Raw genomic sequence first — 23,475 nt, 5'->3', positions numbered from 1 at the left:
ACATAGACTTTCCCTCTGGGACTAATTCAACCCCAATTGTTAAGTTGTGACATGTCTACCCAATGTTTTATTTTATTTTTTTATACTATAAGTCCTTTCTACTAAGATCAATAAGAACACAAACTACTTTCAGCTTGTGTTAGCTTTGACTAGTGATCAGCCTGCCAGTGATTCTTTTCTTAGATTATGGGAGTTTCCTTTAATATATGCACATATAATATCCAACCAGTGCCTCAAGGTTATTCTTTTTAAATTTTTCAGTGTTCTTTCTAAGTGCAGTTCATTCCTCCCCTGTGTTCTGCGCCACAAATTCTAAATGATTTGATCTTCACAAGCTCTAATTCCTGTTTTCCAAACTTAGTGAGACAAACCACCAGACATTTTTCTGGAAACTGCCTACATCCAAAAAGCTGGGGTATTGTAGGACATAGTTCACTGGTTTCTCGTGTCTCAGGGATTTAGCCCAGTGGTGCTTCTTTTCCAATGTCTAAACATGATTGTTTCATATATTTTTATATTGTCAAATGTTTTAATTATTTTTGGTGAGATAGTAATTGTGAAGCAGAATTATAAAGCTTTTTTTTGTGTGAACTTTTACAGGTCTAAAAATGGCTTTATGTGCAAAGAGGAATATCGTTACCCATGTCATTAATTAACATTAATTTATTAAATTTAAAAAATTTAGAATCTAGTTGTTTAATCTCTTAAATTCAAATTACAGATTTTATCTTACTCAAACATAAAAACCAATTCAAAATAAATTAAAGACTTGAGTATAGGCCTGAAATTATAAAACATCTAGAAGAAAAAATAAGAGATAAGTTTCTTGATACTGGTCTTGGAAGTGAGTTTTCGGATTTGACAACAAAAACAAAGGTAAAAAATAAACAAACAAGTGGGATTAAATAAAACTAAAAGGTTTGTAGACAACAAAAGAAACCATCAACAAAATGAAAAGGCAACCTATGGAATGGGAAGAGATATTTGCAAATCACACATTCAATAAGGGATTCATACCTAAACTACACAAGACTCATACAACTCAATAAGCAAATAAACAAATGACCCAATTAAATAATGGCAAGGACTTAAATAGACACTTTCCAAAGAAGACATACAAATGAATAGTAGGTACCTGAGAAGGTACTCAGCATCACTAGTCATCAGGGAAATGCAATCAAAACCACAAAGCAATATCACCTCACACCTGTCAGAATGGCTATCATCAATAAATCACCAAACAAGTGTTGGCGAGGATGTGGGAAAAAGGAACCCTCGTACACTGTTGGTGGGAATGCAGATTAGTGGAAAACAATATGGAGGTGTTTAAAAAAATTAAAAATGAGACTGCTTTACAACCCAACAATTCCACTTCCACGAATATATCAGAAGAAGTCTAGAACACTATTTTGAAAACTATATGCACCCCCCCATGTTTATTGCATCATTATTTACAATAGTCTAGCTGTGGAAGTGACCCAGTGCCCATCAATAGATGAATAGATTAAAAAAAAAACTATGGTGCATATATACAATGGAATATTACCTGTTCACACAGACACACACACACAAATGAATGAAATCTTACCATTTGCATCTCAGAGAAAGACAAATACCATATGATTTCACTTATATATGGAATCAACTAAGGAAGAATAAAAACAAACAAAACAGAAACAGACTCAACAGACTCATTGATACAGAGAACAGACTAATGGTTGCCAGAGGGGGGAGGGTTAGGGTACTGGATGAAAAAGATGAAGGGATTAAGAAGTACAGATTGGGATGGTAACTGGGGTTCAGGGCGTGGGTTACTCACTCCTGGTTTTCCATGCTCATCTTGGCTCCCGACCAGTACAAGATGAAGATTAAAGAAGAGAGCACCACCAAGACGCAGTGCATCGCCTCCCACAGCCACGTGAAGGGGTTTGGCCAAGCAGGCGGCCTCAGGGCTCCTGGGCCAGGAGCATGTGCGAGAGGCATGTGGTGTGACAGTAGAATTAACCAAAGGCAAGGAAATGGCTGGAAGAGCTGTCTTGTTGGCAGGACCTCCAGGAACTGGCAAGACAGCTCTAGCTCTCACTATTGCTCAGGAGCTGGGAAGTAAGGTGCCTTTCTGCTCCATCGTGGGAGTGAAGTTTACAGAGATCAAGAAGACAGAAGTGATGATGAGCTTCCACAGGGCCTTTGGGCTGTGGATAAAGGAAACCAAGGAGGTTTATGAAGGTGAAGTCGAAGAACTAACCCGGTATGAGACAGAAACCCCATGGGAGGGTATGGTAAAACCAATCGTCATGTAATCATAGGACTCAAAACAGCCAAAGGAACCAAACAATTGAAACTGGACCCCAGCATTTTTGAAAATTTGCAGAAAGAGTGAGTGGAGGCTGGAGAAGTGATTTACATTGAAGTCAACAGTGGAGCTGTGAAGAGGCAGGGCAGATGTGATACCTATGCCACAGAATTTGACCTTGAAGTTGAAGAGCACGTCCCCTTGCCAAAGGGGGATGTGCACAAGAAGAAAGAAATCATCCAGGATGTGACCTGGCATGACTTGGATGTGGCCAGTGCCAGGCCCCAGGAGGGACAAGACATCCTGTCTATGCTGGGCCAGTTAATGAAGCCAAAGAGGACAGACATCACAGACAAACTTCGAGGGGAGATTAACAAGGCGGTGAACAAGTACATTGATCAGGGCATTGCTGAGCTGGTCCCAGGTGTGCTCTTAGTTGATGAGGTCCACATGCTGGATAGCGAGTGCTTCACCTACCTGCACCAGGCCCTGGAGTCTTCTATTGCCCCCAGCGTCATCTTTGCATCTAACCGAGGCAACTGTGTCATCAGGGGTACTGAGGGTATCACCTCTCCTCATGGCATCCCCCTCGACCTTCTGGACAGAATGATGATCATCAGAACCATGCTGTATACTCCGCAGGAAATGAAACAATTCATTAAAATTGTCAGATAGAGGGAATCAACATAAGTGAGGAGGCACTGAACCACCTGGGGGAGATCGGCACCAAGACCACTTTGAGGTACTTGGTGCAACTGCTGACCCCGGCCAACTTGCTTGCTAAGATCAACAGGAAGGACAGCATCAAGAAAGAGCATCTTGAGGAGATCAGCGAGCTCTTCTATGATGCCAAGTCATCGGCCAAAATCCTGGCTGACCAGCAAAGTAAGTACATGAAATGAATCTTTCTGCAGAGACACTCCCAGCACGCCTGGGCCTGGGTACAGCCTGCAGATACAAGGCTCACGCCTGGCCTTCGGATTCTGTTCCCCATCAGGCGTGGTTAATGGAAAGTTCAGTGTACTGTTTTCTTTTTAAGTTATCATAATTTCTCCCATGGCTGCTTTGAAGGAACCCTGCTTCACCTGGCACGTTTTATAATAAATCCTCATAGGATATTTTGATGACATTTCTTTCTCTTCTTTTAATTAAAAACAAAAAACCTGTATTTTAGAACAGTTTTTAATGTACAGCATTGTTGTGAAGTACAGATTGTTCCCACATACTTCACACCCAGTTTCCCTACTGTTAACATCTTATAGTAGTAGTATGTGATACATTTGTCACAGTTAATGAGCCAATGCTAATGCATTATTATACTTTATTCACATTTTCTCTCCCTTTTCTGTCCCAGGATCCCATCAGAATCCAACATTTCATTTAGTTGTCATTTCCCTTTAGACTCCTTGTGGCTATTACAGTTCCTCACCCTTTCCCTGTTTACAATGATCTTCATAATGCTGATCAGGTAGTGTTCTGTCAAATGTACCTCAGTGGGTTTTTTTTAAAAGGATTAAAATGTACTAGTAATAAATTGATGCTGCATTAAAAAATCAAAAAAGAAGTACAGATTGATAGTTACACAATAGTCATGGAGATGTTAAGTACAGCATAGCAAGTATAGTCAATAATATTATAATAACTATGTATGGTACCAGATAGATACTAAAAATATCAGGGAGAATATTTTGTAAAGTAGGTGATTGGCCACTATGTTTCACACCTAAAGCTAATACAAAGTAATATTGAATGTAAACTGTAATTGAAAAATATTGTTTTATTTAGAAAAACCCACAATGAGATATCACCTCACACTAGTTAGGATAGGCATGACAAAAAATATAAGAGCTAACAAATGTTGGTGAGGATGTAGAGAAAAGGAAACAAAACTCTTGCGCACCATTGATGGGATTATAAATTGGTGCAGCCACTGTGGAACAAGTATAGGGGTTCTTAAAAAATTTAAAATAGAACTGCCATATAATCCAGCAGTTCTACTTCTTGGTATGTATCCAAAGGAAACTAATCATTACCTTAAAGAGATATATGTGTTCCCATGCTCAGAGTAATATTATTCACAATAGCCAAAATATGAAAACAAATTTAAGTATGAACTGACAGATAAATAGATGAAGCAAATGTGGTATATGTATATACCACATTTGCAAACTTGGAGACCCCTAATCCTATCTAATAAATAGGGAATATGCTCATTGACCCTCACATCATTGCAAAGATGGCAGTGCCCACAGCCAATAAGGAGGAGGAAATATGCTAATTGACTGTCTGGCCCTCAAAGATGGCAGCATCCACAGCCAATAAGGAGGTAATATGCTAATTGACTGCCATGCGATCAAAGATGGTGGCGCCCAGTCCCCTCAGCCCCCAAGCCGCGCTGGGCAGGCCCAAGGTGCAGACAAGCCTCGGATGGTGGCTGCCCAGCTGCCCAGGGCTTGCCAAAGGCGCAGGCAAGCCTCAGATGTTGGCTTCCCAACCACCCAGGGCTGCCAGAGGCTCTGGTAACCAGGGCCGGCCAAGGCTTGTGTTGCTGGCTGCCCAGCTGATGCCCAAGGTGCAGGCAAGCCTCAGATGTTGGCTGCCCAGCCACCCAGGGCTGCCTGAGGCTCTGGTAACCAGGGCCGGCCAAGGCTTGCGCTGCTGGCAGTGGCAGCAGCAGAGGTGTGTTGGGGGCATCGCCTTCCCCTGATTCCGGGTCGCCTTCCGCCTCTGAGGGCTTCTGTCTGTGAGAGGGAACGGGCCAGGCTGAGGGACCCCCCTCCAGTGCATGAATTTTCATGCACTGGGCCTCTAGTATATATATAATTCAACTTTAAAAATGAAGGAAATACTGTCATTTTCAACAGCATAGATAAAACTGGAGAGCATTATGCTAAGTGAAATATGTCAGAGAAAGAAAAATACTGCATAGTATTACTTACATGTGGAATCTAAAAAAAAGAAGAAAAAAGTTGAACTCATAGAAACAGAGGAGAGTAGTGGTTGCCAGGGGCTGATTGGTGGGGCAAATAGGGAGAGTTTGGTCAGAGGGTATACACTTCCAGTTATATGATGAATAAGGCCTAAGAATCTAACATAGAATTGAATGACTATAGTTGATAACACTGAATTATATAATTGAAACTTGTTAAGATAGTAAAACTTAAATATTCTAATAAAAACAAGTAAATATGGGAGGTGATGGATGTGTTAATTAACTACATGAGGAGTTTTCTTTGACAGTGTCTATGTATATCAAATTATGTAGTACACTTTATCTTATAAATTTATTTGTCAATTATAACTCACTGAAGCTGAAAAAACTAAATTGTATATTTTATAATTTTATATTTAGGTATAGTAAAAAAAGAACTATCTTTACATTTTATATTAATATTAAATTAACTTTTGTTGAACAAACTAAATTTCTTTTTAAAAGAACTAGTCTCACTTATTTACTTAGTTCACCAAACATCCATAAACACTTTTAATGCATTTAAACTTTAACATATCCAATTTTGTAATAGTGACTTGAAGGGCTAAACTGGAAAAATTTACACCACCACCAAGAAAATGCTTAGGAATGTACGAATAGCCTGTGTAAATCTCACAAATTAAAAGAATATATATTGTCAATCCAGATCTTTTAAACATCCCAGTGCCATTTACAAACTTCATCAAATATCTTGTACTCTTCAGCTGAACGTTACAAACCCAATAACTACATATTTTAATTCAAATTAAAATCTGATAGATTACCTAGTAGGATTTGCAATCTAAAATCCTAAACTACTGAATTAGCTCTCTGAATTTAATTTACTGTATTTTTTCCTTAACTTTAAAACATTGTGGTGGTTGAGAAGATAATGTGCCAATCTGGGAGAAAGTTTGTATCTTGAGCAAATTGAGGCTATTAGGATAATGGTTTGTGAATGTTAAATATGACCATCTCAAAGAGAAGGCATTGTTTATCCAAGACTGAAGATAGAGCAAAGGATCTAGGGGAAGTACATATCTTGCTTCCTCCAGTTATATAGATAAATATTCTGAATATATCTATATATCTATCTATATCTATATCTATATATCTATATATATACATATATATAAAAGAGGAAATATGCAAATTAGACTGGGATACCATAACGGGTCACGACCAGACAGGAGGAGCAACGCTTGCTCACAGGTGAGGCCCAGAGCAGAGACAGAGACAGAGACAGGGGGCCAGCGAGCTGCCGGGCCCCGGCTCCGGCCGGCTCCCCAGAGCCTGAGCAGACATGGACAGGGGCAGGGGGTCAGCCCGCAGCCTCCGCAGACGAGTGCGCAGGCCTGGAGAAGAGACAGCAGGCCCGCCTCCTGTGGAAGCTGCATGGTTCCCATGGAAGCAGCACGCTCCTGGCGGCATGCTACAGTTCCCACTGGCTCCTGAGGAAGTGGCAGGAGGCCTACTGCACGCAATATTACGCGACGGGCTACTAAATACACACACACACACACACACACACACACTTAGAGGTCTCCAAGTTTGACATTATTCAATTGGTATTCTTTTTTTATACTTCTTTTTTTAATTTAATTTATTTTTTTATTGATTAAGGTATTACATATGTGTCCTTATCCTCCCCCATTGCCCCCCCATCCCCCACTCATGCCCTTACCCCGCTGGTGTCTGTGTCCATTGGTTTAGCCTATATGCATGCATACAAGTCCTTTGGTTGACCTCTTCAATTGGTATTCTTTAATCTGATATGGTTAAATAAAAATCTTTACACTTATACAGGTTTAATTATATATTTTTATTGATTTTTTTCAGATAGGAAGAGAGAGATAGAAACATCAATTATGAGAGAGAATCATTGATCAGCTGCCTCCTGTACTCTCTGATTTGGGAATTAGCCTGAAACCTGGGTATGTGCTCTGACCAGGTATTGAACTATGACCTCCTGGTTCCTAGGTCAAACCTCAACCACTGAGCAACACTGGCAGGGCCACACCTATACATATTTAACAAACTTCATTAATTTCTATGTGGAGTCTGCATTTCTTTAGCTTTAGGCAACACTTCTGTATTCATTTTAATGGCATCCTATTGAATCTTAAATATGTCTCATATTTTCTCTTTCTCTGCAATCACAACTCTAAAGTTATGCTAATGAAACTTTCATAAACATATAATCTATTCCAGAATTTTGGCAGAATCTACCTGTCGTTTCTGGCTTCCATTCTTTCCTTCCCTTTGAAAGCATTTACCCATCATTAGTCTTATGGCATATTTTTCTTTTATTATGAGTTTGTTAAGATTACTGACAGGTGTTCTGAAATTACATCTATGAATTCATTTGACATTATAGGATTACTTTTCTAAGTTTAGTGTTCTAACCTCATTTAAACAATTATATGCGTTCTTATGCTTTCCTCACCCAACCTTTACTTCTGCTTTATTCTGTTCTGTCTAGTTTTTGTAACAGGAGAAAAAGAAAGAAAAATTTGTTACATAATTCTTTATACTTTCTCTCACTTATTAACAGTATCCTCTCTTCATCAAACAATATATCTAACCTTTCCATCTTTTCAGAGCATGGTTTACAGTCTCTTAATTATTGCCTGGATTTCCATTTATTGTACTTTTCTGTCTCTTTGAGTGATATAAACCAAAATTTGTAGAAAATTTCACTCATGTATGGGATATAAAACTATGAACACAAACAGCAGTGTGGTGGTTGCCAGAGGGCAGAGGGTTGGTGGGGGGCATGAAGGGGGTTACCATAGAGAGATAGAAGATGACTTTGGATGGGAGCACATAGTGCAATAAACAGATATTGTAACATAAAAATGTAAAAAAAAATGCTTTAGGAATTCAACCAATCAGTCATTTTTAATATCACAATAATTAAAGACCTCTCAGTTATTGACTATCTTTTTGCAGCTAGAATAAATATAGAAGTGCTAAATAAATAACTTTATGTTATTTGCCTACCATTCCAGTGTATTTGAATTTACTTAAAATTATCATATGGCCAATTATATGATAAAATTCAATTTTTGGTTGATAATCTCAGAATTCTATAATGTTAGTGGGGATGGCAAATTTTCTTCTTGCTGTATAGAATAGAAAGATTTTTTCCAACACTGCTAAAGTTTATGACAAAGAGAACTAATTTTTAACTTTCTCTAATTTTGAAGAGAAATGTTATTTTAGAAATATAAGCTGAATCAGCCAAATTTCACTATAAAACCAAATAATGCAAAAGGAATGCATGTTACTAAACAACACCTCAAAAAGTCACTGAACATATTGCAATATGTAAGTATTCTTTATTTAAGCCCCCCAAAGGACATATGTTGTTATACATATGAGACCATTAGGTATTATTCTGTTACAGTGACACCAAAATATTAATGTCCTAGAAAACAATCTTCTTTTTCTATGAACGAGAGTACGCTGTGATTCATAAATAAAGAAGGGGAAATTATTTTGATGATAATGATCTTGAAAAAATGTTAATGCCAGTGTACTTACAAATAGTCACTATTCTAGTCTACAAATATATTTCCTCATAATTGTATGCAAAGCACAACATCTCTATGCTTATAGTGGAGAGTGAGAGTAAGACAGATGATAGTAAACAATTCCTACAATACTTACATTACTTACAGTTAATTCATAAAAGAAGAGATTATTATACATATTGTTACAGGTTTAACATATGTGTATGTATTTTATCATCAAATGGTAACAGCATTTCAGACATAATTAATAGCTTAATTGTTTTCAGATGTTTACACCAGATTAAGAACATTACTGCATAAAACAAGATTTAATAAGCTGTGTTTGTGCACGTGGTAGGAATAGCAAATGACTTCGTTTTCGAGAACTTCATTTGGCATTTACATTAGGAAATATATACATTTGAAGCAACTAGAGTTGGCACGCTGTGGTGAACATTTGCTGAGATCTGATAATGCTGGACACTGACAGTCTTGTGCAGCAGAGCACCCCAACCCCAGGCGGCACGCCAAGCCCACGCAGCGACTCCCAGGGCCGGCGGGCCAACTTCCTCTTCAGCATTTCTGCGCGAGGGTTGCCAGTACTAGAGAACTCTAAGTAGACACTACAGCTACTAGGTCCTCTGCTTCCTTATTTTGTAGACACAATAGCTCTTTGTATCTACAATACTATCTTTTACACTTAACTAAACGCCTTCCATTTTTTGAAATTTGGGGAAAGAGGAAGTGATTCAGGGACTCCATCATTTTGTGGACTGCTGTGTGGCAAATACCAATGTGATTACCAAAAATAACAAATGTGAAATACAAATGCCTTTGTCTTTTGCAGTTTTCAATTTTAAATTGAAGTATTTAATTCTTTACAGTTTTCTGGTATGTTGCAGTAAATACAGAACTAACTTTATTTTTTTAAGTTTATCTCAACATGTTATTAGGTGCATATTTCATAATGCATATTTAAAAACTGTCACTTGTAGCAGTCTGATGAAGTATAAACATATTTTTAAGAGTAATAAATAATTTATATGTTAAAATAATTGTCCCTTTTAAATGGACTATGGATAATTTTTTCCTATTTTTATATTTTCCTAATTGAAATTATTTTTATAAAAATGAATAATCCATTATATTTAAATGTTGGCTTACACTGCAACCTAAATTCATGTTTTAAATATAGGGTCTCATTCTCATATCAATAAGATTTGTGTTGAGGTAAGTCTAACTAGGCAGAAATAAGCACCTATCAACCAAACTCCTTTATCAGGAACAAATTACTGAAGGATAACTCTGTCCTAAAGTGCTACAACCTAAAACTATAGGTATTCAAAAGAAGTAGTATGATAATAGAACCAGTAATTTACTACAATACTTCTCGCCATAGGTAAAACCATTCACATTTCAACACTTCTTGTAATGTATACTAGGATAAATTTGATTTTTTTCAAAGCATAAACCAATAAGAAAAATAACATACTATTTCAAAATACACAATTTTTCAAAATGCCTCTTGAGTTGTCATTAAATTTAATATATTTTATAAAAATGTGTTTTAAGCCTGGCTGGTTTGGTTCACTGGATAGAGTGTCGGCCTGGGGACTGAAGGGTCCCGGGTTCGATTCCGGTCAAGGGCATGTACCTTGGTTGCGGGCACACTCCCAGTAGGGGATGTGCAGGAGGCAGCTGATCAATGCTTCTCTCTCATCGATGTTTCTAACTCTCTATCCCTCTCCCTTCCTCTCTGTAAAAAATCAATAAAATATATTTTAAAAAATGTGTTTTAAGATAGATAATTATAGAATTGTTAGACTTTTCCAGCTTTAAATTTATAGAACTTTAATAAAAGCATTTATAGGAAACTATTAGACTATTTTTAATTGATAAAATGAAATGATATATAATTATCTTATTTCTCAAATGATGATTGATATTGTATTGTTTGAAATAGTTTGATTTCCTCAATAATCTAAGCCAAAGAATGTGCTGCTTAAGCATTTCTTAAAGTTCAGGCAATATTTTCAGCTATCAAACATATTCCACTCCCCCACGCTCACCTCAAGAATATACTTACACTGACATTACAAGGTTTTAATTTAGTGGATTAAAATTAATGTTGAAATGTATCTTGTAATTGGTGGAAATCTGTTTAATTCTGATCTGCTCTCCCTTTGTGCTTAAATGTTCTGTTGACTCCATCATGAACTTCAAGGTGAACTTCAGAGGTTCATTCAGAGGTTTATTCATTTTGGCAGAAGAAAAGGCTGACTCTATACATAGCTAAGTTTTAAACTACATTCCTGTACCTTGCAAAACCATCAACATTTTCTCCACAACTGGCTATTTTCCATTGTTGATATGAAGAGAGCCAAAACAAGAGTTAGTTAAGAAACCAGAATTCTTTTCAACTCTGAAAATGTTAAGAAAACAAAATTCTCTAGGAGATAATTTTGGTTATATAGACATTGTATTAATCCTTCAGTCATATTCCCTTTTAGTATAGAAGTTGAATTATCTTTACTTTCTTCTTCTTGAAAAGCTGTCTAATTAAATCATCAATTTAATTTACCTAAACTGATCAAGGAAGCAATCTCTCTATTGGTATTAGAGAAAGAAAGACTAAATATATATAAGTCCAAGGTAATATATACACAAAGCTGTATATCCCTTTGTGATGCCAATTTTAAGTCTTGAGGCATAGTGTGCTTGCACCCATCCTTGGCCTCCATTTACTAGACAAGTTAAGTGCAGCCCAAATGTGAAAGCATGGCTATAAATTATTGTCTTTGGATTTCATTTATGAGCACATTTAGTAAAACATGAACTTTTCCCCTGAAAATTTGAAATATGGTAGTTTTAACATGCCCTGTGTCTACTCCTTTCTCCTTCTTATGTGTATTCTCATGAAGCATTATCTTCTGACAACTTTAGCGGGAAATTTGTAAATATGAGAAAATACTTGTGTAATTCCACTAATAAAATCAAAATATTCATAGTAAATTTGGTAATTTAGAAAGAACACTATTGCCCCAAATCTGATGACTATTTCTAAAAGAATTCTGAACTCTAAGACTATCAACATGTGAAGAATTCTAACAGGGTATTGCTGTGAAAATTAAATGTAGTTGATCATTGTACTGCTTTTAAATGCTCTGCCATTCTTAATTCACATCAATCAATTACAATCATTAATCAAGTTGAATACAATGATTTGGGTGAAGTCTTAATATTGATTCTAGCTTAAATTTCACTGCAATTATAACTTAATGGTAAGTCATAATGTGTAATATTTAAATATAATCTAGTTTAAAATGTCAATTAAGTGACAGCAATGAAAAGGGACTAGTTCCATGATCTGCACAGCAGTGATAAGGAAATCTTTTTTGAAATGGAGAAAGAAAGAAGCCAAAGGGTCAAAAGAGCAAGAGGAAGTGAATGCTTGTGGTAATGTGTTTAACTATGCTGACACGCACACATCTACAGAGGTGCTTTGAGACACAAACAGAAGCACAAGTACACCAACAAATGGAACTACAACCCTTTGGGTGTTAGAAGACAGCACGGATTTCAAACTCCTCAAAATTTTCTGCTAAAATTCAGGGTCACCTTCTTAAATGGAAAATCCAAACACATATTTACTGAAAAATCCTACAGTAAAAAAATAAAAACAGGCTAGTTAATTTATATCCTGCCCCAAATGTGTTACTTGGGTTTTCCTTAGTCAATCAGCTTTGTGTAGTTCCTTAATTTCACTGATTCTAATTTTCCTGACCTGAAAATGAATGTTTCAACCAAGTAATTCATAAGGCTAAAGCCCTGATTCACGTAGGATTTGAAGATATATACTTGAAGGAAACTCTAAGGGTGATTCTCCAAATGTGGGTCCCTGGGCAGCAGCACTGGTATCACCTTGGAAATGGTTATAAATGCAGATTCTTAGGACCCGCCTCATACCTGTAAAATCAGAAACACAGGCGATTCTGATATAGGCTGCGGTTTGAGAATCACTGTTTCAGGCATGGTATGTTTTTATAGTTAAACAAAAGCAGGGGCTATCAAACACACAATGATTGACTTCTCTCCTAAATCCCATCAAATTAACAAAATATACGTAAGAGCAAAAATAACAAACAGACCAAGTAAATAAATCCTTGACATTCTGTTTTTTTAAAAAAATATATTTTTATTGATTTCAGAGAGGAAGAGGGAGAGAGAGATAGAAACATCCATGATGAGAGAGAATCATGGATCAGCCGCCTCCCGCAAGTCCCCCACTGGGGATCGAGCCCACAACCCGAGCATGTGCACCTGACCAGAACTGAACCCGGGACCCTTCAGTTCGCAGGCCAATGCTCTATCCACTGAGCCAAACCAGCCAGGGCGACATTCTGGTATTTTTATCAATAAATAGACTATATCTGTGAACAATTTCTGGAAAAAAAATAATATAGATAGGACCAAAATGGTGCCAATATCCAAAGGATATGAGAAATTATTTACTACATGTAAATAAAATAGTAAACCTTTAAAAAATAATGTTTTTTTTCCTTCTTTCTTTCTCTCTATCTCTCTCTCTCTACCTCCCTCCCTCCCTCTTTCCTTTCTTCCTTCCTTCCTCCCTCCCTCCCTCCCCCTTTCTTTCTTTCTTTCTTTCTTTCTTTCTTTCTTTCTTTCTTTCTTTCTTTCTTTCTTTCTCTCTCTCTATCTCTCTCTCTTTCTCTCTTTCTCTCTCTTCTTTTTTTTTTTTTTTTGCCCAGAAGAACTCCAGGATCTAAACTCCAAGATCCTTAGATCCTTGTAGTGGAACCCAGGATAATAAAGGTGCTGATGGGAAGTCAGTGCAATTATGATTCCAAGTCTAAGAAAGAGCTGATTAGTCCCATTCTCAGATAAAAAGCCACAAACAAATCTGTGGAGCAGTTCTGAGACTGGGAATGGTCCGAGTACCAGAGACTTTGGAATGTGTTCCAAGTACTATGATATCATGAAAAGAAGAGAGAAATATATTACCATATGGGAAAACATACTGCCAACCCCAAGCGACTGTGTAATAACCCTCTACCTCTAGCCACAGATTCGTGCATAAATTCATCAGAGCTGCCATTGCCATGTATTAATTAGATGACACTGTACATGCACATATAGAACCAGTGACAGGTGCATAGGCTACTAATATATATGTTCTCAAACTCTAAATATTTAAAGAAATCCAACTGCATAAGAAAGAGAAAAAAAACACAGATAAAAAGAAAATCAAATGCACACAGAAAAAGTAATGCAAAGATAACTAAACTCCTGAGGAAAAAAATAATACAGGAGGAAATGTTTATCAGACTTTATCTTATAAAGCTGTAAAATGAAACAAATATAAATATATTTAAAGAAAGTTATGTGTTTAAATAAAGGTATCAATACATTACATATCAAATCTCTAAATTTGAGCAATAAAACGAAATAGCTGTTGTTTTGCAACTATATATAAAGACACTATATTTTTTAAGTTTGAAGAAAAAAAATTAAGAACGCATGAAGAAAACATATCAAGGATGAGGACAAAGTAAAAATATAAATATAGAGAATGTTATGTTATAAAAGAATACTGTAATCAAATATATATCCATAATTTTAAAGTCCAACAGAAATGGTTAATTGTCCAGAAAGGTTTACATAGTTTGTAAAGTCACAGTTGAGAGATGGAATCAGTTTGGTCTGAATACAAAGTTTCTCCTACCAGACATCTATCTCTCTCTTGCATCCTTTCTGGCATTGTTGGAGTTGATTTTGATTAGGTATCAATTTCCTTCACAAGGCCAAATATTTCAGGGGAAGCAGGCAACCTTTATGGCTCAGGAGCGAAAATTATAATGGATTTAATCCAATTCCAGGACCATGTATTAAAGCAACCATCCTTTTCCCACTGACTTGAAATAGCAACTTTGCCATTCTTTAAGGTCTCACATCTGTGCAGATGTATTTCTAGAATCTCTTGTTTTGTTATTTTACTTATCTTTTTGGATAAATAGATATTTGGATATTTCCTACATTAATACAATGTTTTTTAAAAAACAGAACCCTTACCCTAAGTTTTAATATGTGGTAATAGAACTCCCAGTTTACTTTTCTTATTTAATACTAATCATTTTTAAGAAGTAATAACTTTGATCTTGGTAAATATATTTTTACAATTATCCTTTGAAACCTTTAAGTAACTATTTATTTGAAGGTTCTTGAAACTTTTTATTCTATAATGAATTTTTCTTGATTTAACATCATGTTTACTTCACTGTTTAAAGACTTATATTTTTGTTATGCCAAATAATTTTAGAACAAAGGAAAATAAAATAGGTTTGAATAACATGGAGGATTTTTAAAAGTTGAAATATTTCCCTATTTTAATTTTTTTTTTGTTTGCATGTCTTTTTTGGAAAAAAAAATACCCCTCTTTTGATAATCTCTATGTGTGCTTGAACTTTTTCATTTCTTCATTTTTATTATTTACTAGAGGTCTGGTGTATAAAATTCGTGCACTCGGGGGAGGGGAATCCCTCGGCCCAATCTGCACCCTCTCCCAGGCTGGGAATCCGAGGGGGAGGCTGGGAATCCGAGGGGGAGCCTAAGCCTTCAGTCAGATATTCTTAGCACTGCCACCACCACTGCACTCACCAGCCCTGAGCCCAGCTTCTGGATGAGCGGTGCTCCCCCTGTGGGAGCGCACTGACCACCAGGGGGCAGCTCCTGTGTTTAGCGTCTGCCCCCTGGTGGTCAGTATGCATCATAGAGACCAATCGTTCTGCCATCAGGCCAAAACTGGCTCTTCGACATCCCCTGTGGGGTCCCAGATTGAGAGAGGGTACAGGCCAGACTGAGGGACCCCACCAGTGCATGATTGAGGCCTGGGAGGGATGTGGGAGGTTGGGCAGCTGGGGAGTACCGCGGGAGGGCTCCAGGGTGTGTCCGGCCTGTCTCCCTCAGTCCTGATGGGCTGGACCCCAGCAGCAAGCTAACCTACCAGTCAGAGAATCTGCCCCCTGGTGGTCAATGCACATCATAGCGACTGGTCAACAGGTCGACTGTCTGCCTCCTGGTAGTCAGTGCACATCATAGTGAGCAGTTGAGCAGCCTTAGCATATCATTAGCATATTATGCTTTGATCGGTTGAACGGCTGACTGGACAATGGGACACATAGCATATTAGGCTTTTATTATATAGGACTAGAGGCCTGGTGCATGAAATTTGTGCACAGGTATAGTCCCTAGGCCTGGCCTGTGATCAGGGCCATCTTCCCCAGCTGCCTGCAGCCAGTCCTGCCCCTGCCGCCACCCACCCCTGGTTCCCCATTTGCCATCGGGTGATCAGTGCCTGACGGCTGGGAGAAGGGACCGAGAGGTCAGCTGTTCCTGCCCGCTTGCTGGTCCCGCCCCTGCCGTGGGTGGCCATCAGGAAATTGGAGCCTGCTGGCCAGGGAAAGGGACCAAGAGGTGGTCAGTGTGCCTCATAGTGACTAGTCCAGTGGTTGTTCTGGTCATTCTGCCTTTAGGGTCAATTTGTATATTACCGTTATTATATAGGATAGAGGCCTGATGCATGGGTGGAGGCAGGCTGGCCTGCCCTGAAGGGGGCCCCGGATTGGGGTGGGGGTGCCCACTGGGAGCAGGGCTGGCCTGGTGGAGGGGGCTGCGGGTGGTTTGCAGACCGGCCACACTCCCGACCAGGGTGGGGGTCCCCACTGGGGGCGGGGCCAACCTGGGCTTGGGGCTACTGAGGGTTTGCAGGCTGGCCACACCCCCAGCTTTGTCAGGAAGGACGTCCATAATGATGTCCGGAAGACGTCCAGTCTATCCGGTCTAATTAGCATATTACCCTTTTATTAGTATAGATTCGTCGTAGTGTATTTAGCATATGGTCCTCCTTCCATTTTTAATTAAAGTAATGAAAATATGGTAGTCTGAGTGTCATTCAACTTAACATTTTCAGCACCATGGATTTGTAAAGCTATTTCTACAATACTAAGTTGTGAAGATATCTTTGAAAATGTGTAGAATTTTACTCTATTACAGTGAGAAAAAATATAGGTAAGATGGTTAGGACCTCTAGAGGCTAATAGTTCATACCAGACTGTAGATCACTATGCCTCTGTGCAGTCCCAACTGGGCAGAGTCCAAAGAGTAGAGAGCAAAGTCTCTGATGGTTTGTCTCCTCTCATGATCATAGACATAGAATGGAGATCAGGAACAGAACTTAAGGAGGAAATCACTGGAAAACAAAGGAAGGACCCAGCTACAGGGGAATTTGGGAGCTAGGTGACTCTCTAAAAAAATTCAAAATAAGGACCAGAGTGATAGTCCATTGGAATAACTCAGGATAGATAAAAATTGAGGAAAATGTGTTTGGAAATTGAATCATAAAACTCTAGCTAGTTGAGTTGTGTCTTTGAGTATAATACAGACGTTTCAACATCAAATTTAATTAACTCCTAGTGATTCTAAGCCCTCCTGGTGGTGCACATGTTAGTGGTAGTGTGGAAAGAAAGGAAATTGGTGCTGATGCAGGAACATGAAGTTGAATATACTCATTCTGATTTAACATTAAATTGGCTTGAAAGCTGGGTCAGAGCAGATTTTGCTAGTTTAGAGATCAATAGCTTAATTATAACAGAGCTATGGCACCATTATATTTTGCTTCTTCAGTAAACTGGCTGTTTTGAAAACTGCTTCTTGTTCAAATGACATGATTAATCATAAAGTAATCTGACTCTGGTGCAAAGGTATTAAAAACATTGCTTCATTTATTTTTTTTATGTTTTATTTATTTTTATTAATCTTCACCTAAGGAGTAAGGATAGTTTTTCCATTGATTTTCTGAGAGAGTGGAGGAAGATAGGAGGGGGAAAAAGAGAGAAAGAGAGAAAGAGAGAAAGTGAGAGAGACAGAGAGAGAGAGAGAGAGAGAGAGAGAGAGAGAGAGAGAAGAGAGAGAAACATCTATTGGTTGCCTCCTGCATGTGCCTTGACCAGGGCTCCGGGGAACCAACCTGCAACTCAGGTACATGCCCTTGACCAGAATTGAACCTTAACCCTCTGGTGTGCAGGCCAATGCTCTAACCACTGGGCTGCCGACCAGCCAGGACAAAACATTGATTCATTTTAATTCATTTTTCTCCAATAGAAACATCTCTGGTTAACCTGCCTTATACTTAGTTTACTATGCAGTTTGACTATATGCTTTTCCTAAAAGCAAACAAACAACAACAAAACCCTTAAATTGCCAATGTATCTTTTAGGAGTAGAAAATCCGATTGCCTTTGAATAAATTTGGATCAAAGAAGTGAGGAAAAGACAATGTTCAAATGAACAATGTAACTGCTTCAATAGAATAAAAAGGATTATACACATTTAGCCTCAGTGCTTGAATCTTCCCAATTCAATTACATTAGAATAGTTAGGTACAATTTGGTCTACATGAAAGTGGTCTAACTGTGACTATAATATTGTGTTCTTAATTCTCTGTTAATCTAACTCGTTTGCTTATGCGACTGAACACCCCATGTTCACAAATTTGCTCTTGAATCAAAAAGAAAGTGAAACATAAATTCTGGAACAGCCTGTCTTCTTTCACATTTCTATATTATCCAGTTCTTTGAAGTGGCAGCATGGAGAGGGATCTGACTCATGAGAGATATTACAAATGTGTGAGAGTACTTTGTGATACAAAGTATTCCTGAAGCCAGGCAAATTGGGATTGGCAGTTATGAACATCAGCCCACTGCTGGCGGATCTGCTGAAGTGCTCGGGGTGGTCCTTATGCACTTCCTAGTGGGCAGCTTGTTTGGCTGAAGGCAGACATACAGCGCTTAAAAGATTTTCAGTTTTCAGGACAATAAACTATAAGAAAACCTTGGCAAATAAAAGTACTCTGGTATGCCCTAGCTGGTTTGGCTCAGTGGATAGAATGTTGGCCTGTGGACCAAAGGGTCCTGGATTCCATTTTGGTCAAGGGCACATACCTTGGTTACAGGCCCTGGTCAGGGCGCATGCAGGAGGCAATCAATCAATGTGTTTCTCTCACATGGATGTTTCTCTCTGTCTTTCCTTCTCTCTTCCACTCTCCCTAAAAATCAATGGGAAAATATCCTCGGATGAGGATTAAAAAAAAGAAAAAGTACTCTGGTATAGGGTTTGGAGCAGGATATCAAGGAATTAATTTGGAGAAAAGAGCAACAAATAGCATCAGGGGAGGGAGATTCCTATACTTAAATTTATGCTTATTTCTTTTCATAACTCTTAAATCTCCTGACTCCCATAATTATTTTATTGTGCTTTCCAAATCTTATAAAATTTCAAGGGTCCAGTTTTTATCTTTCCTTAACATATTCCAATCCCATCCACATCATAAGTGTGGGAACACAGAACAGTGTCTTGCAAGACTGTATATTATCAGTTCTCAGATTAACTGTGCAAATGCATGGCTCCTTAGAAGCTACCTGTATAACTCAGCAAATCCAGAGGCCATACTCACAGCTGGAATATTGCCTACCTGCTACCTACTGAGTTTATGAACCAATGAAATTAATATTATTAAGCATGGGACATAGCTAATTTCCCCGTCAATTTCAACCTTTGATTTATTAATGTACAATAAAGAGAAACTTGTGTCCTGGCACCAGTGAGATAGAAAAAGAGAATTTCAGGGGCGGGGCTGGCTTGCTCACCACCCACAGCCTCTCCCTATGGCCAGCCCCACCCCCAATCAGCCTCCCACCCCTATTGGGGGCGGGACCCACTGGCCAACCTCCCACCATCTCCTCCTCCTGACAGGCCTGGCCCAATTCACCCCGATTGGGGCCTGGCTGGCCAGACCCCACCTGTGCACACATTTGTGCACTGGGCCTCTAGTGAGTAATAATATTTATCATTTGCTGGACTCTTCAGGCATCACACCACTTAATAATAGAATAGCCATATATGGAGACTAATATTTTTCCACTTTACAAGTGATGAAAACAATTTTCAAGGAATTTACATGATAAGTTGAAAGGCTGAAACTCAAACCCAGGTCTATATTTGTACTATTGCCTTCAAAGATGAGACAAACATACAACCAAATAATTTAATTATAATATTTGAAGGGATCAAACACATTTATTTATATAGTGCCTGAGAGCAAATAGGTAAAGCAACCAACTATGTCTGAAAAGCTCCCCAGAGGAACTGATAGTTGTGATGGGCATAAAAGGATGAAAGATAGGCCATTCCACCTCTGATTTTTGAAGGAAAGAGTAGGGAAGATATATTAAAAAACAACAAAAATAAAAACAAATAAATGAAAAAACTTGGAGGAGAAGTAAATAAAATATGTATAGGGAATATTGGAGATTTTATCATTGCTTCAGCATGGGGAAGTGTAAAGAGATGAAGCTGGAATGGTAAACATTGACTGTTAGACTAAGGATGGGAAACATTAAAAATTTTCTGGCAGAGTAGTAAAAAGATCATATTGATTTATTAGAAAGATTACACCAATAGCTTTTTGCCAAATGTGTTAGAAGGTGAGACTAAGATATAGAAATATCTAATAGAAGCCTATTTCTGAAGTTCCATTAAGAGCTGAAAAAAGCCAGGGGGAAAATTAAGAGTATTTTGTAGGCCATAATCAGATAGACTTGATGTTTGAATAATTCTGAAAGATAATGTGGAGATAACTATGGGGTTTCTGAATAGACTCCTGCAAATGACTTTATATATTTTACCTAGGAATTATCACAATGTAGTCCAGTAAATTTTATGCTTCAATTATGATTTAAATTATGATTTAAATAAGTAATGACTGTAATGGTCATAAAATTTTGCTTGCAAATATACAACTACAGGGAGCAAAATTAACAGACTGGCCTCAGCTCTTCTTCTTTGAAGTTAGTGAAACTAACCACAACCCCATCCATTGCAGTCCACCTCTGGCTGTGGGACTCATTTCCCTCCCCCACTATCCATTCAGAATTCCTTCAGTCATTACCAATTCAGATCTTGGTGTCTTGTACGCAAACATTGACACTTAAAGAGACAAAACACTTGATAGTCACACCCTTCCTAGCATGGGCTTGCTTCACATTTGGTTCACAATTACTATGGGGCAATGGGAGTTATCAGGAGGCATCTGAGTGAATCATTTGGGTTATATTTGTATAACCCAAATTCCCATAGTGTAAAACTGGTCTTATCTCTTATTGTTTAGGTCAATTACTGCTGATAATATGGTGATTCCTGTTTTTTGCCTGCTTTCCCTTGGGTACAAATGCTTAACTTGTAATTAACTGTGACTCTGGTTGTGTTTCTTGGCAAGAGTTTGCCTCATTTAGTGATCAGGACATATAGCTCTTGAAACCAGCATTTTAGAAAGGAGAATCACAAAATCTCCCAGTGAGTCACTGCAAATGTGGTAAACAGAGACATTTCTGCTTCTATATGTTGGTCCTGGGTCTATGTGTTTTCTTTTTTGAGACACAGCACCATGCAGAAATCTCTGATTTAGTAAATGTATTGAATCCTAACAGAGGACACCCCATCCTTTCAAAGTGCTTCCTTTGAGCTGATATTGCAGCTGCATCTTTAGAAAGCTATACTCACATTCCTGAGGTTGGCTACCATTAGATGACATTGTTGATGGCAGAGTTAGACTCAGTCCTTGAATTTGGCTTAAAAAAAATTCAGAGCCAAGAACTCTAATGTAAGAAGTTTATTTAGAAAGTCATAGAGATAGAAGTGAGCCACTGGGTTGCATGGACTCTGAAACACGTTACAGAGACAAAAGAAGTGTTCTAGGAACTTAGGAGAAAAATAGCAAATGCAATGTGCTTGAGGGAAAAGGGGAGCAAAGGTGTGGGTGCTGTAGAGAGAGAGGCCATGCACTTGGTCCTTTGTCCTAAGGGTTTTTAACTGTTTTCCAAGGGCAGAGAATTTAGGGGAAGTCACAGGGAGGATCTCAATAAAACATCCATCAGCTTTCCAGGTATACCCCCTCAGAGTCCTGGTCTCTACTGATTGTTTGGAGCTAGGGTAGGGGGTCATTAACGTTGCATCTGGTCCTGATGTCAGCCACGCTTCTATTTGTCTGGTTTTGCTGCTTTTCTGGGCCTGGAGCTGAAACACAACTGAGATCTATATGTTATCTTTAGTTTGATCAAAACTCTGTCTCTGTGGTCAACAGAACTGAGGCTTTGTTTCTAAGATTATTTGATGCAGGTCAAAACCTCATTGTCCTGAGAGGTTAATGCTTAAAGGGATTTTATGGAAGTCATATGAAGCTATTCTCCAGCCTCATTGCTTTTCCTCTAAGGGGGTCTAAACTGCATGACTAATGGCGTGCCAGGGGAGGAAAGTTCACCCTGGGGGCAAGGCCCTAGCCTCTAGTAGTTGTTTTCTGTAATTTTGTTCATTGCTAGGTACCCAGACTTTCTGCCCTGCTGAGCAGTACCTAGCTTATTGTTCCTGCTCTGCTTATGCCTGTGTAATTGCCTACTCTATCAACATGACATGATATGACCACTGGATTTTATTATCTGGACCCAATTCTATAACTCTTTTGCTGCCAAGTGGGTCCCATGACAAGCTACTATTTGTGTAGCATTCCATGTTTGTAGATTAGGTGTTCTGTAAATACTGGATGTCTGGTGCTACTTGACAAAACACACTGTCAAACTAATTATCTATGCCTGTATGGACAACCACTGGACCAGGATAAAAATGACTCAATATAGTCAATTTACCTCCAAGAGGCCATTTGGTCTTTTCAAGGAACAGTGCCATATTGGTGACTAAGCATTGGTCTCTGTTCTGATAGGCTGGATATTCAGAAGGAGCCAATATTAGATTGGCCTTGGTAAGTGTCCATCCATACGGTTGGACCCATATGTAATTTCTGTCTGAGCCACTCTGTTCCTGTGCACATTGTGCTAGTTTTGACAAAGCCTGGCTTATATCACCTGGCTGAGAACATTGTCTACTAGACTGTTCAGTGTTTTTCTGTGGTGCATGGTTTCTGGCTGGTGTGAACATCTATAATAATAAAAGCGTAATATGCTAATTAGACTGGGCAGCTGAACGACCTTCCAGACGTCCTTCCGGTTGACCTTTCAGATGACCATGCTATGACACCCACTGGTGCCAGGCCAGCCAAGGTGGGTGCAATGGGATTGGTTGGGGGCCTGGCCATCGCCCCATGATAGCTCTGCAGAGGGAGGCTCAGGCCACTGGCCGGCAGTGTGCTCAATTAATAGGGGGACTTCACTATCGCCCTAAATAGGGAGGCCCAGGCCACTGACCAGCAGGCTGGGGCGGGTAGGCAGGGCCTCCCTCTGCAGGGGCAATCCATTGCAAAGCCCTGGCTGAGTGGGCGGGGCCTACTTCTTTGGGGTGAGCTATTGCAGGGCTCCTGGACTGTGAGAGGACACAGGCCAGGCTGAGGGACCCCCCCCCACATGCGCGATTTTGTGCACCGGGCCTCTATTGTAATATAAAATCTTAACACTTTATGTTATATGTATTGTACCCAATGTGTACTCCAATATGTATTGTACACTCTGATATATGTATTTACATACCTCTACCCAAGAATCTTAGGGCTGGAGGGTAGGACCAAGGCAGCAAGGAGTGACAGGACTCCTTATAGAAACTCATTTCTATTAGGAGTAG

At 38.8% G+C, this 23,475-nt stretch overlaps 1 pseudogene; it reads left to right on the top strand.

Annotated features, from left to right (window-relative positions):
• The first annotated feature begins 1,861 nt into the window (after positions 1–1,861).
• Positions 1,862–3,195, top strand: LOC102431994 (annotated as a pseudogene).
• Positions 3,196–23,475: the final 20,280 nt, after the last annotated feature.

This window comes from Myotis lucifugus, unplaced genomic scaffold (genome assembly GCF_000147115.1).
Source record: "Myotis lucifugus unplaced genomic scaffold, Myoluc2.0 scaffold_67, whole genome shotgun sequence".
Classification (NCBI taxonomy): Eukaryota; Metazoa; Chordata; class Mammalia; order Chiroptera; family Vespertilionidae; genus Myotis; species Myotis lucifugus.
This window is presented reverse-complemented; position numbering and strand designations above follow the sequence as displayed.